Raw genomic sequence first — 16534 nt, 5'->3', positions numbered from 1 at the left:
ACATGGGTAGTAGAAAAAGACAAGATCTCCTGAGTAAATTTGGAGCATGGGGACCTTGGAGGTGTTGAAGGGGAGGGGAAAGGCAGGGAAGGGAGCAGAGAAAAATGTAGAGCTTAATAAAAATCCATAAAAAATTAAAAACTTGGATCTAGACATGATTTTTAAAAATGAAGTTCTGAGGCCTTCAGCACATTTCTGATCAATAACAGATTGTTTTCTGCATTACCTTGTGCTTGAGAACCTGACAGAGCAGTATGGGATTGGATGTATTACATCTGCACCTGTTCCTACTAGACCTTTAATGACAGTGTCATTTATTCACAATTTTAATTTTGTTTTGGTCATTTATAGAAGTTTGCCAAAATACTTGATTTATGGTTTATCCTGAAATTTTTGTTCCCTTTTCTATAGCTGTTCCATTATCCAGAGCCATATGGTTTCTTAAAATAGGCTTAGTTTCTTTAGTAGTTCTGTGAAGGAGTTCTATGATGTCAGGAAATGACTGAACTGAATCTGGCATGGGGGCCTGCAAGAGGTCCCCCAAAAAGTTTCCTTATGGCAAAAGAATACCTCTTGTTGATCTACATTCATTAGTCCAATGCCTGCCTTTGTCACACCTTCTGCATAATCCAGAAGGGAAGGATGCTCTGTTTGGATTATGTTTAGAATAAATATTCTTTCTGGGAATGCTGTGTTTACAATCCCTTTTAAGGTGACCTTGTTTGTCACAATTATAACACTTGATATTTTGATTTTTTTTCTCAAACCTTGGGAAATCTCCTCTCCTACCCAAGCATCTTGATGGTCATGAGATTCAATATTGTTTGTATCTCAGATCCATTCCTCCAAGGGTGCTGACCTTGCTTGTAATGGCCTAATTATCCTTTTGAATTGAGAATTATGCTTTTCATAAGTCAGAGATTCAATTATTATTTTGTCTTTCTTCTGAACTTGGTATCATTCTATTTACTGCTGAAAATTTCAACACAATTCTTTACAGACCTTGAAAGGGCAATTCTCAACTTTATATGGAAAACCGAAAAACATAGGCTAGTTTAATCAATCCACAACAGTAACAGAATTGCTGGCGGTATCACCATCTCTGATTACAAGCTGCACTACACAGATATAATAATAAAAACCACAAGGTATTGGCATGAAGCAGATACATTGATCAATGGAATCTAATTAAAGACCCAGACATGAATCCACACACCTACAGACATCTGATTTTTATAAAGAAGCCAGAGGGACAGATTAGAAAAGTGAAAGCATCTTCAACAAGTGGTGCTGGTCAAACTGGGTGTCAGCACGTTGAAGAATGCAAATATATAGATATTATTTGCACTGTACAAAGCTCAAGTCCCAGTGGATGAAAGACCTCAACATAAAACCAGACACATTGAACCTGATGGGAGAGAATTTAGGGAATATCCCTGAACACAAAAAGCAAAGGAGATGACTTTCTGAAGAGAACACTGGCAGTTCAGGTACTAAGATCAACAATTAATAAAAGACCTCATAAAACTGAAAACCTTCTGTAAGGTAAAGGACACCATTAGTAGGAGAAAACGGAGGCCTACAGAATATTAAAAGATTTTTATCAACTCCATATCTGACAGAGGCTAATATCCAAAATATATAAGGCATTCAACAAACAAATAATCAACAAACCAAATCATTCAATTAAGAAATGTGACATAGATCTAACAGAAAATTCTCCAAAGAAGAATCACAAATAGCTGAGAAACATGTAAAGAAATGTTCTATATTCTTAGCCATCAGGGGAATTTGAACCAAAAACTCCTTTGAGATTTCATCTTAAACCTGTCAGAATGGCTAAGGTCAATGGCGTGAATGACAGCTCATGGTGGTATGGATTTGTAGCAAAGGGAGCACTCCTCCATTTCTGGTGGAATTCCAAACTTGTCCAGCTTCTATGGAATCAATATGGTAGTTCCTCAGAAAATTTGGAACTGATTTACTGTAAAACCTAGATACACCATTCTTGGACATATATACAAAGGATGCTCTCTCCTGCCACAAGAACACTTGCTCAAATATCTTCACAGTGGCATTATTCATAATAACCAGAAACTGGAAACAACGCTAATGTCCCTCAATGGAAGAATGGATAAAGAACAGGCAGTACATTTACAGAAGGCTATTATAAGCAAATGGGTGGAGCTAGAAAAAATCAAGCTGACTGAGATAACTGAGATCCATAAAGACACATATGATATATACTCACTTATATGTGGGCATCAGTAGTTAAGTAAGTGATAATCCAGCTACATTCCACAACTCAGAGAAGTTAGGTAAAGCGAAGGTCACTAGAAGGAAGACAAGAATTTCCCTGGGAAGAGAAAATAGAATAGATTTTTCAGGTGAACTTTGATTGGGTGGGGAGAGGATGGAAAGGAATAATGAGTGGGGGGAAGAGATGGAGGACGAGTGCAGAGAGACAGTTGAAGTTGGGGGGCTCCCAGAGGCTGCTATAGAAAGCTAGTACAGATAAAACTACTTGTAATTTTATGGGGGATCCTAGTGAGGACTCCTAGTAATGAACCATACAGAGTCTGAACAGACCATCTTCTGTAGCCAAGCAAGGTTTCCAGTGCTGAGACTGGATTGCATTCAGTTGAATATTTGGCTGGAGGGGATTCTGTGGAGATCCATAAATAGCTCCTGCTCATGCTAGGACAGAGTGTTGCTCTCTGAAAACTGGCAGTGGGGTCCCATTGTTGTGGACAACATCTACACATCATTGAAACTAGAGATGTCAAGCTGTTGCCTGCTTGGAGCCTTCACTCATATGCTCTATTCTGTTTGGCATAGGAAGATACTCTGCAGGTTACAGAAAGAGAAACATGATATCAACTCTGCCACAAAAACATGACTTACAATCTGTCCTCCCTGCAAGTTATGCTGGGGCACTGTTGAACAGAACTTGAGAGAGTGGCCATACAATGTCTGGCTTAATTTGAGGCTCATGCATGGAGAGGCAGTCCATGCCCTACAATTTCTGGATGGCTAGAAACTGGAGACCAAATAGCCCAGAGACATAGGATAGAACCAACCATAACTAAAAAAAATCAATGAAATAATTTCTAATATTCCTAATAATGTTCTGCTATACTCATAGCTTGGTGCCTTGCTGGTCATCATCAGAGAGCTTTTCTCTAGCAGCAGATGGGTGCACAGACCCACAGACAGACACTATGTGGAAGAGAGTGTTTAAATTGGAACTTTCTATCAGTCCCACCCATAGGAGCTCAGGAAACCCTTCAGAAGAAATGGGGAGGGGAAATTTTAGGAGTCAGAGGGAATGATGGAGTGGAGGACACTAGAATGTGGCCCACTCACTCCAGTAAACATGGTTCACATAGGCTCACAGAGACTGGTGCAGCAAGCATGGGGCCTGCCTGGGTCTGCACTATGTTCTCTCCATATGTGTTGGTGTTTTGGTGGGACTCCTAACAGTGGGAGTGGGTATCTCTCTGAACCTTTTGCCTACTCTTGGGACACATTTCCTCCTCTTGGATTGCTTTGTCCATCTCTATATCAGGGTTTTTATCCTGTCTTGTTTTGTCATGTTTGCTTGTTCTTTCTGAAAAGGAACCAAGGGGTAGCAGATCTTGGGAAAATCAGATGTTTGTGGGAGCCAGGAAGAGTGGAGGGAGGGAAACTATGATTGAGATCTATTGTATGTAAGAATAATCTATTTTCAATTAAAAGGAAAGGAAATGTTTACTCAATAAGAAAATGTGTATCGTTGAATTGTTATAACAGCAATTTAAAATAGTATTATTAACTATGTAGTCTCTACCCAAGGGGAAGCTTAAAATTTACTTCCTCTAAAATATTAACAAGAAGCAGGAATCCCTATGATTTGATGACATATAATCATTTTCATGTATAGCTGGGAATTGTAGGCTGTGGCTAATGGGCAGGAGGTAAAATTGCCTTTTCTGTGGAGACTGAATTTTGTGGACAGATCAATAGGAAGGGTTGGATTCTGCCCCCCAAAGGAAAATCCTCTGTTATTGGAGGTCTCAAACGCAGCGAGAGTTGGAGGGTTGAACTGAGCAGAATCCAGGTATAGTGTAAAAGATGGATTAAAGGTAATAACTTTATTAGTTCCTTCAGGACAGACATCTTATCTGTTTGTTCCAGGTATAGCTTACTTCCTGGCATTTATGGGACTCCCAACATAGACTCTTGAATGGTTAAATGAATGAAAGCTACCTTTATGTTATTCATTTTAAAGCTACTTGTCTACTAATGATACTGCATCTTAAATTATATTTTCACTGATGCTTTTGAGATGACTATAATTTAGCACCCATGTCTTAAAACACACACACTTGTAATCCAATGACTTCTGACATGTGGATTAACCTTCAATTTTAATTTAAGTATTTAGCCTAGGTTTGAGCTTGTGATGCAAACCCTTAATCCTAGCTACTCAGAGACTGAGACAGAATGATTGAACATTAAAGTCTGGACCGAACTACAGTATGAGTTCAAAGCTAATCTTTGGAACCTAATGTGATCATATCGAGAGACTTTAAAAGCATCTGGTGATGTATCTCATTGTTAGAATGTGTAACAAACATGAGCAAAGCCCAGGGTTTAATGCTATTCTAATAATTAGATCAAATAACCATGGGAGACCTGCTATTTTCTGAAGGGAAATTAAGGAGGACTGGACCTGGGAGAGGGGGAGCAGGCGGTGAAGGCCTGGGAGGAGGGAAGGAAGGGGAACTGATGTTGAGATGTAATATATGAGAAAAGATAAAAAGGATGACAAAGAGAACCACTCTTTTGGCATTTATACAGGAATGTTCTCTTTCAAAGCTGCACCTAGCCATTGATATCACAAGATGCTAAATCCCCAGAAAGACTTGTGAATGTTCACAGAAATCAACAATTGGATGGGATGTTAGTGAGCTGCTGAATAAGTGGGTAGATGATCATGTGTGTGTGTGTGTGTGTGTGTGTGTGTGTGTATTATTACAGATGGTAGACAGCCTACCCACACTGCTTCAGCCTACCTGCTTCTCCTTGGCACATAGTTCATAGATCTTCTCATGGGCCTCTTCACAGTGATTCTTCACCTTCTCACAGGACTCTTGCAGTGAAATCTGCTCCCTCTGTAGTTTTCGGTTCTCCTCTCTCAACATGCTCACTTTTTCCTTCAACTGAGTTCGCTTACTCAGGAGCTGGTTGTGAAGGATGCTGAACCATGACAAAATACATCGTGAGTCCCATTCAGCCTACATCTACTACTTCCACATCATCCATACAAGGTCCTTGTTCCAGGCAACCCCAGACTAGAGCCCACAGAAACCATGCCAGCATAATATAGTAGCTGGCAAAAGCCAGAGAAGAGCCAAATTCCAGAAAGACTCCAGCTACTTCTGAAACCCCTGACAATAAAAGAGATCCATGTACTTCTGAGAGCAGGGTTTGCCTCCTACCACATGTACTTAACTGTTCATGGTTGGGAAAACATTATGAGGTTGAGAGGTAGAAGGCAAATATTTTCTACGGGAGGACAAAAGACCCAAGGGAAATATATTCCATCTATGGGTCCCATGGGATCACCTCTGTAAACCCCTCCCAGAGCTCCTACAGACCCACAGATGCTTGACACCCTCATCATGGTGCAGATAGATTTTCTCTCTAGAGGATCCTTTGACTGGCAGGACAATGCTGGTATGGACTCACAGATACTTCACTCTTAACAAAACTGGTCTAAGAGGCCCAAGTCAAGAGCATAAGACAGGCTAGAATGAAGGTCCTCACTTTGGTTCAAAGATAAAAACATGGCAAAAACAGTTACTCCCAATGAATGGGGCATCCCAATGAAGTCACACACTCCCCTGTAGGAGACAGTTTCCTCAGTCAGCTCCTTGCACTTATACAAGGCCTCTCTACTCTTCTTGGGGGAAATTATGCAGATCCAGCATCACTTTCTTATGCTCCATATTCACCATCTCCAGCTTAAAATTCAGCCTGTGAGAGGGTATGGCCCAGGAGCAAAGAACCCCATGAACACTGGACTTAATGATCCTATGATTTCAGGCCGTGCACTAAATACCCCAGCACAGTCAATGTCACATTCTGATAGCTATCAACTAGGACAACCTGGTGCTTGTTAAACTTGCTGACACGGCCCCAGACCAGCAGTCAGGGGTGCAAAGAGAGTGAGCCAGGGCTGTACCAGTTCCATCAATGGGCCTGGAGGAATAGAAAAGTCTTCAGCAGCCTGTGTCAGAAAGTCTGGTTCCACCAGAAATCTATGAAAATGTTGTTCCTGTCTTCAGAATGGGGATTTTTGATCCCAGGATCCTATTGCTACATGGGTGTCTGAAGCACAGAATCAGTATTTCCTGGGAGGAGATCTGACTTAAGGATAGATTTATAAGTCTCCAGTAGGTTCCAATGGGCAGCCAAGGTGAGCACACAGGCCAGGAGCACTGCTGGTCGGAGTGGAGTTCCCTGACCTTAGTGCTGGCATCACCAAGAAACTGTGACACAGAAAGAACCACAAGCCCTGCCACACACCTCCAACTGCCAGGCGTATACACAGACACACATACACACACACAAAATACACTCGCACAGACACACACTCACACATGCAGACACACACGCACATTCACTCACACACACTAACACACACACATACTAACACACAGACACACACAGAGACACACACACACTAACACAGAGACATAGACGATGAATTCCAAATAAATATAGGGAGGTGGAATTGTCTTAGAATATAAGAAACCAGACTAGAGAGGAGCAGGGATGATGTTCAGAATTCAAGTCACACACTGAGATGGACCAAGTTGACCAGACCCCTGCAACTGCTACCAGGAGGAGTCAGTACTCAAGAACCTGCTGGTTAAGCACAAAGACTCACCATAAACTCACAGCACCTAGCATCGTCCACAAGCCAACACCTGTCAAGGCTTCATGAAATGTATGCTGAGAGCTCACAAACTATTGCCCTATCTCCAGACTGATCCAGGCCACAGGCTCTGCTTTTCATTTGGAGGAATCACACAGCCTGTGTCCTGATATCACTCCTACCAGGTTTCAGCTATGCCTCTCAGATGCCCTCAGGACAATTAGTTTGGGCAGGAGGACGTGCAACCTCCAGTGACTTGAGAAATGCTGGGTTTGACTCAGTAGGGTCAAGACAATTACCAAGGAACTGAACAAAAGGACTACCTGTTGTTCAAGTCCTTGTTGGTAGAATTAGCCAGGATTCCACAAAGTTCATTCCTTTCTTGGGTCATCATCTGAAGCTGCAGGGTCAGTGTATCCACCTTGTTCATCTGCTGCTCCTGCTCAGTGACAGAGGTTGGGGTTGCTGTCTTTCCGGCACTCCCTGCAGGTAGATAAACGTAAGTGAATTTGTACAGTTGTATGGCACAGGTCCAGGAGAGATCATGTTGAGTTCATGAGGAGGCCTGAGGAAGAGTGAATGCATGGAACTCAGTGAAGACCCCAAAGAGCAGGACACCTATTCTTAAGCTGGGAGCCCATAAGCCATGCCTCTGTCTCTATTCACTGTGGTGAGCTATGTGCATTAGCCTCCCTGTAGCCCCACTGGCCCTGGAAGCCATATGTCACCCAGCCATGCTGCTTTGGAAGTATCAACTCATATCTGATGTGATGCAGAAAATTCCTGCAGTCTCTAGTGCTTAGCAAGACGAATCCATTTTACATGTGGCCTGGAATGAAAGTAACTAAATGTCTGAGACCCCGGTGCATAGATGGGGATTTTCATATGAGATATTCACAGAACCTACAGAATCTACTGATGATGAGCTGTAGCAACACCCTACTCTCACACCTCAATTGTCTGTGCCTCCTGCTGGCCTTCTTTGCCACTCCAAATAAAGTTAAGGAACTCCGAGAATAGCAGCTATAGCCTTGTCAACTCCTGGCTTTCTGCCAAACTAACCATTACCAATCCTTGACCATGGGTTTGCACTTTATTAACCCAGAAGCAGCATAGAACCATCTCTTCCAAAGATCCCAACTACTGAAAGTCCAATTCAAACCCCAACCCCCTCTTCAAAAGTCAGATCTCTCTGCCAACCGGCATGCTCAATCTTACCAACGTGTCTTCTGGTGAACCCTATAAGTACATAATGAGTCCCCCAAGGACACAACACTGATGATTTCACCAAAGAGGTCACCGACTCTCCAGGATGCAATAGAATGTGCAGAGAATGGACTATTAGGGTCACGGCCACTGACATCACTTACCTCATAACCGTCTCTTCCCCAGTTCACAAAAAGCCAAGCTGGCTTTTCCAGATGCCTTCCCTGAGATACAGGTGAAGCTCTTCAGCACCTCCTTCTTCCAATCCAGAGATCTCTCTGATTAGTTAGACTCTCATTAATTCTAATTTAATACTTCACCATGTATGGAGGTTAAGACTCATTTTCCAAATATTCTTAAGGAATGGCTCTTCCCCTCCTAAGATCTCTAATTAATAAGATGAGAAATGAAAGATACTAAGAAATTAGCTCATGTTGATTTGGAAGTAAGTTCAGTTCCATGAAGTGAATGAGTATCTCAGGAAAGATCCACAGGGCTGTTTCAATGTGTGGGGGTGATGGGGATTGTGGGTGTCCCATCAAACCAAAGATAAGTCACATGGGTCATGATGAAAAATTTCCCCAAACTTCAGCAGAATACATTCCATCACTCATGACGTTAGCAAAGGTGAGATCACCCAGTGATAGGCTGGAGACACCTAAGGACAGGGCATCTACAGGTGAGCCCTCACACACTAAGAACAAACTTTCAGGAAGAGTGATGGCTCATTCCTACACTCAAGTTAAAGATGATGGGCTATTTAAAGGCAGGACTCAGAAACCTTAGCAATACTTGATGGCTCCTGCCCTGCAAGTGACTCTGAGGTAAAATGTGAGATCCTCCAGCTTTGGCCAGGGGACTGTACTCTCCCTGTTCTTAGTGACCCACAACCAAAAGAAATCCAGTGTGCTGAAGTACAGTGCTGAAACTGAAACCTCTTTCATCCCTCTCTCCTTCCTTCCCACTCAGAGTCAATGTAGAGTGCCCCTAGCACAGCAGCTGTAGGATTGACCATTACTGGCTCTTTGCCAAACTAACCTTCAGAAACCCTAGACTCCAGGTCTACTCTTCAGGAATGAAGAGAAGCAGGATAAATCCATTACCTCCCCAAAGCTCTAAGATCCAGTGTCCCACCATGAAAAACCAAGTTGAAGCCTTCCATCATCAAGTAGTTCCCCACTCCCTATTCAGGACTCACTGCGTTTTGCCCAGAACCATTTATTTCTTGATGTGTGACGCTGAGGTTGAAGGCCAGCTTCTTTCTGCCTCCCTCTAGGCTCGTGATGCTCTCCTTTCTGTCTCTCAAGACGCCTGCTCAGTCTTGCCAACATGGCTATGACCAAAACCTGTAGGCAATAAACAGATGCCCCAGCGGCAGTTGGTGTTGCCACAACACTGGTGACATCACATAGAATGCCAGGGCTCTCCAGGATACAATTGAATGTCCAGGGAGGGGTCTGCTGCTTCCCACGGTACAGCCCATTTACTCTCTGGCTAATTCCCTCACTCCAAAAATGATCTGAAACCAAGGTGCCATATAAGGAGCCTCTCTGACGTCAGAAAGGAAGCTCTTCGGCACATCCTCCTTTAAAAGCCATAGATCTAGCTCGCTGTTTCATTAGAAACATTATCTGTGTGGAGTTGAAGGCTCAATTTCAAAGCACTGTGCAGGAATGGCTCTTCCCTTCCTTAAGGCCCATACTGAGTAAGATGAGAAATAAATGATCCTGAGAAATTAGGTCAGGATGATGGGTATTAGGAGGGATGAGTCCTCTGAAATGAATAGCATCTGGGGATTGGTGGGTTCCAAACAAAGAGAAGTCATACAGGTAGTGATAAAAATTTTCCCTAGTGAATCAGCAGAGCTCACTCAAGCTATGAGGTTGTGAGTGAAGATGTGATTTACTCTTTCTTGACAGTTCTGGCTGGAGCCACATGAACCCAGATGAGTCCTCAGATATATAGAAAAAAAAAACACTCATGGAAAGAATATAATGGTCCAAACCTTGAATCAATAAATGGAAGAAAGAGTAGTGGCAAGTCAGAGATCAGTCTGGGCTAAGTAGAGGCACCATAAGTTGGAAACACACATGCACATTCACACACATACAGATAGTAGAGGCACATAACCATGGGATAGAACATGATGTAGGCCACACTATGGTGCTTCAATAAGCTAACAAAAGCCAAAACCCTTGGTCTGGAGCCACCAGTTATGATCTATGTGCTTGTGAATGGCTGGCCCTGCTAGCTTTAGGTACAATGCCCATTAGGAGATCACGAGAAGGGCAGGAATTGGAGAGCTGGTGTTATTGAAGCAAAGAGCTTTATTATAGCCTAACAACAACTTTCTACTTCTGACAGTCCCTGTAAAGTGGATGCAGTCCATGGTCAGCCTGGAATTCTTTTTCTCCAGATCTCTGGACTTTCTCAATGAAAGCATGTTCTTTGGAACCTAGGGCTGAGGAGGTCTGTCAGGTGATCTGTGCCATTTCAGACGTTGAAGTCCTAATCCTGTAAATGTGATTATCAATCTTTTTTTCTAAATAGGGTCTTGCAGAGACTAATAAGTTGAGAACCTAGTGGAATTTAAGAGCAAAGCATTTGCAAATCTGGAATGAAAATGTGTTATGAACACACAGAGTGCTGCTGTGGTAAAGAAGGTTAAGTGAGATACAGAGGGGTGGGGGAGAATATGATTTGCAAATCAATCTGGGATGTTGGTTTATACCATGGGAAAGCATGGTATAAAGGATCACCAGCAAATTACAGAAACCTAGAAAGAGGCCTGGACCCAGTTGCATCCTTGGTACTTCAGACAGCGTGGCCTTTGCAATAATTAATTGTGAACTATCACACTTCCATGAACACGCTTTTCCAGTCCAGGAGATATACTTATCCACCCTAGACAAGAATGCACAAAACCGTACTGCATGTGCCTGCCTCTCATCTCACCAATCTTGCATACAAAGAGACTTCACTGTCTTCCAAATGTCCTGAGATTCAGTTGACAGGGGACAGTACCTGCCATCCACAAAGCTTCCTCTCAGCCCACCCTTGGAATCTGGAAGGTGTTCATGAAATGAACTTAGAGGTAAGACTTTGCCTACCTGATTCTCAAAATGCAGTCTTGAGATTCTCAGTCTCAGGATGACAACCCTAAGCTATCACTCTAAAGGAAAGGGAGTCTCGCTGTCAACTAGTTTTTCTCCTTCCCTTGTCATCTTTCAGGAACCTAGAGCACAGCCTCCTCAAGCCTATTCACAGTGCACAGGATACAGCTTGGCTGCATAACTCTCAAGTCTAACCTCAGAAGTCAAGACAAAATTGGCAGAGTTCGCAAACACTCACATGGTTGGAGATGCCGAGGTTATCAATGGTTCACTCTAGCACCTTGCAGGGCCAGAATGTGGTCCCCAGAAGAAGCATGTTATCTTCTCTGATATCACCCCAGGACACCCAAATTGGGCTGGAAGGAACCTTTCCACTATCGCATAAAGTTCCTAATATTGTGAGGTAAGTACTTGTATTATATCTGCTTGGACAATGCCTTTCAAAGAAAACTCATGTACCCAAAACATAATAATAATTTCTGTTACCTCTGGTTCCAACAGAGGCTTCTTCTAAGTCTGTACTATTTAGTAAATGCAACTTGTGTCTTCTAATGCTTAAATTTTTTTTCTTTGCATAGTAACACCATTGGGAGTTTGGCTAAATCATCAAGAATTGGCTAATTCAGCATTCATCATCTACTCACTTTACTTTAAGATTATTGAGTGATGTGCCCTAAAAACAACAGGCCTTTATGTTACCTGCACCTCTAATTTCTAAAAAGCTTTCAGAGATCTCACATACAGACATCCTAACAGAATTACCTGCCCACTCCTCTATCAGTCGAAAAGGGTCCTTAAGGGAACTATGTATATTTATCATTAAGTCTGCAAATGCTTCCTGCTTGATGCTTGCAGCCCTCAACTTGGGCTGAACTTAAGACATACTTCCAGGAATAGAATTATCTCAGAGAAGAACTTAAAACAAAACTATGCATATAAAACTAAATCACCACAATATTTCAAATAAAAATATTAGCCTTGTATAAATGATGTTAAATATACATCAGCATCTTTCCACATAGGTAGGATTCAGAAATACTTGGAGTGCATGTGCAAAGTGTGCATGTTGATTTATCAGGTAGATAATGAATCCTGCACCCTCTGTTGACTGCAAAGAGCAACGAATACTGACCTTGAAATATTCTGCAAGGCATAATTCAAAGTACAAATGATGTGTCACTGGGACAGATTCCTCAGACAATTTAATAAAATTTTCACTGTATGATTGCTATTGCAGAGTACCCAGGTTGCAGTCCACTCAGCCAAAAGGTGGCTCACAGCCCTCTGTGACTCCAGTTGCAGAAGATATTATGCCCTCTTGTGACCTCTTTGGGCAGTGCAAACATGTGCAGCAGAGACAAACATTCAGGCAAATCACCCACAACCCACACATAAAATGAAAGTGAAGAGAGTTTTTAAATGCCCTGGATATTATATCCTTCTGGACACAAACTATTCTAATGTGTAGGTTCATGTGTTATGCATTTTCTGGTCAGATTCTTGCTCTTGATGATGTTTAAGACAGGGTCTCCTTATGTTTTCCTGGGTGTCCTGAAATTCATTGTGTAGACAGTGCTGGCCTACAAATATCCAAATGCATCTGCATCCCTTGTGTTGGGATTACAAGTGTGCATCACCATGCCTGCCCCACCTTTTTAAATAACTTCCTTTTATTGTTTTGACTATTGAGACAGGCTCTCACCCTATGACCAAGCTATCCTAAATTTTACTATGTAGACTTTGAACTTTCAAAGATCTACAATTCTCTACATCCTGAGTCCTGAAATTTAAGGCATGAATTTCTATGTGTTTTTAATAGATGGAGGAGAATCTATATTCATCAGAAAGAATTTCAGTACTATGAACTTAACCTAGTTAATCCTTTTATTTTCGTATGGGCTATGATGAGAATTCTGGTACTCAATTCAAACTCCCATAGTGACAGGGAAGCAATCCTTCATTTCCATAAGTATCCCAAGGATTCCTATACATTAACCTAAGTTTGGATTAGGTTTTCTATCATACGAGACAGAAGTATGTTTTATATTCTTCTGTTTGATTGTGTTCAGGACTATTAGGCAGTCTGTTCGGTACACTCAAGAAGTAGTTCTGGCCAGGAGGAGGTTCTGTTTCTCACAGAGACACTTCTGAGTGGACTCTTTGAGCGCGTTGCTGCTGGGAACCTGAAGTTCCTCTAATAATGAAATGGCAGAGCCTCAAGCACTTAGGAAGTGAGTGATTATTCAGACATTTGTTTCAAATGACTAGTGCTCTTAATTAAAGCTCTCCCTAGGTGTAACAATTCTTTAGGGAAGGACTGTTTTTTGTATAGCTTGAAGAAACTGCTTGATCAAAGTAACACCTGGGGAGAAACAAAGTGAAGCTACACTGCCATGTATGTAAGCGAGTTCTTAATGGAAACCACCACTGAATATGAAAAATCATCAAGGAAGATTCCAGGGACAGTTAAGGATATGGCATGGTCCTTCTTGGCATTGTGCCTCTGACAATCTGTCTGGTGTTCCTGATGTATTTTTCTGTTGTAAATCTATTGGTTATTAGTGTTGTGCATGTTCCTGTGGACAGTCCAGGTTTTAGCATTTAATCAGATATAGACTTTACACACATCTAAATATAATGTTATTACAAGTGTTAAATTAAAATTTCCAAGGTACTTCAGAAGTTAACCTTCTAAATATTAAAGTCTCAAAGACTTAGTCAAGACTATTCCAGTTGGATGAATTAACTTGTATATTTCTGTCTCCAGATATTTGTTAAACAAGGATAACTGAAAAGATGATTCAAAATGATGTACACAGAACAGAGTATACTAAGGTTAATGTTTAAATTCATAATTGCACTAAATGCTGCAGTTTAGGATCATACACAAATGCAAATCAGAAATTATACCCAGAGCTTTGTCTTCATTTCATATTTGGTGGTACTCAGAATATGCTACCTGAAAACATGGTGACTAGACAAGTGTTTTGAGCATAAGAATGAATGTGAGGATGGACTCTGCTCTTCCCATGAAGCTGATTATACAGCCTAGCAAGGCCACAGTCAATAAGACAAAAAGGCAGCCCACTGAATGAGAAAAGATATTCACCAACACCACATCAGACAAAGGACTGATTTCCACAATATATAAAAAACTCAAGACATTAGACATCAAAATTCCAAATCCAATTAAAAATGGGATACAGAACTCAACAGAGAAATCTAAACAGAAGAATCTCAAATGGCTGAAAGACATTTAAAGAAATGTTCAATATGTTTAATCATTAGGGAAATGCCATCAAAACAACTCTCAGATCCCACCTTGCACCAGGCAGAATGGCAAAGATCATAAACAGCAATGACAGCTTATGCTGGAGAGGATGTGGAGTAAGGGGAACACTCCTCCATTGGTGGTGGGAATGCAAACTTGTACAAACACTCTGGAAATCAGTATGGTTGTTTCTCAGAAATTTGAGAATCAACCTAACTCAGGACCCAGCAATCCCACTCTTGGGCATATACCCAAAAGATGCCCAATCATACTACAAGGACATTTGTTCAACTATGCTTATAGCAGAATTATTTGTAATAGCCAGATTCTGAACAGAGATGAGAGCAAGGAAAGAGATATCTTTATTCAGAGAGCTGTTATATGGCTAGCAAGAAACCTGGCTCTAGAGAAATTCCCAGGAATCCACAAGGATGTTCCCAGCTAAGACTTTAAGCAATAGAGGGGATGGGGCCCAAACTAGTCTTGCCCTGTAGTCAGATCAATAAATATCTTAAACATCACCATAGAACTTTCATCCAGCCACTGATGGATACAGAGACCCACTTCGGAGCACTGGACTGAGCTCCCAAAGTCCAGTTGAAGAGTGGGAGGAATAAGAATATGAGCAAAGAAGTCAAGACCGTGATGGGGGCACCCACTGAAACAGTTTACATGAGCTAATGGGAGCTAAACAACGCCAGTAGAACAGGGAAGGAACCAGCATAGTTCCAAACTTGTCTCTCTGTATGTTTGACAATTGCATGACTGGGGCAGACTGCAGGGCCACTGTCAATGGAACCAGGATATGTCCCTACTGCTTCTACTGTCTTTTTTAGAACCTTTTCTCTTTGGATGGAAGCTTGCTCAGCCTAGATATAGTAGGGAGGGCCTTGGACCTTCCCCAAAGCTATGTGCCTTACCCTCTCTCTATGAGTAAGTGGATGGGAGGTGTGCTGGGATGGGTAAGGTGGAGAGAATGGGAGGAGAGGTGGGAATAGGAACTGAAATTGGTATGTAAAATGAAAAATGATTGTTTTCTTTTAAAATAAATAACAGAAAGAAAAAGAAAATATAATTTTAAAAAGTAAGGGCTTTCTGACAATTTCCTGAAGCACTTCAGAAGCACCACATGTCCCTCCATGGAGGAAAGAACACCTTCATTGTAGCGAGCTGCGTGAAGCCACACCTGATGGCAATGTAGAGAGCTGCATGGAGTCGCATCTGATGGTGCTGGCTCCCGCCCTCCGCGATCCCGAAAGCGAGTGCTCTCTGTGATAATCAACTCCTATGGCTAAAGCCTGACTTATGCTATTATCACACAATGACTGTCAGCTGCTTGCATATGCGTGGACCTATGGGCAGTGCCCACCTGGCAATCTGGGGTTGGTGGCCCAGGCCTACTTAAGGGCTGGGAGAGGTTTGCCCAGAGAGAGGGAGAGAGGGAGAGAAAGAGAAGGGAAAAGATTGTTGTGAATAAAGTCCTGAAATAAACTGCTTAGCAAGAAGAGCTTCGGTGTTATGCGTCTTCCTTGCTGGACGAGGGGGCCGTGACACTTCATATCTAAAGACTGATGAAGGCACACACAGAGGAGACACGAGCAAAAAGCCCTTTCTATTTGCATTCCCTTGCTTGACTCTTATTGGTTTTATTTTGTCCCATGCTCTATAATGTTCCACTTTTCATCAACTTGGTAGAAAATCTCAGATCTTATCACTGTTGAAGGCTTCCCTTCCTCAGGAGGCTCTGGAGTTGTGAAAGCTTGTGCTAGGGAAGTCTTCATGCTTGTCTCTTCTAAGTTCTGTTATGTTGTGGAGTCCCCAACAGGGACCTAAGATGGATGAAAGGAGAAAGTAGCTTTTCCTCTGCATTCATTGTGTTTCTTCTAAACTTCTTTGTCAGCCAAATGATTATGCCTTCCTGTAAACAAAAGTTCTCTCCTCATCAAAAACCTCTTCCATTAGAGACACCATAAAGCGGCTTATTCTCTCTTCTAAGGGTATCTTGGAGGTGTGTTTATT

This window comes from Chionomys nivalis, chromosome 3 (assembly GCF_950005125.1).
Source record: "Chionomys nivalis chromosome 3, mChiNiv1.1, whole genome shotgun sequence".
In the NCBI taxonomy this organism is placed as follows: Eukaryota; Metazoa; Chordata; class Mammalia; order Rodentia; family Cricetidae; genus Chionomys; species Chionomys nivalis.
This window is presented reverse-complemented; position numbering follows the sequence as displayed.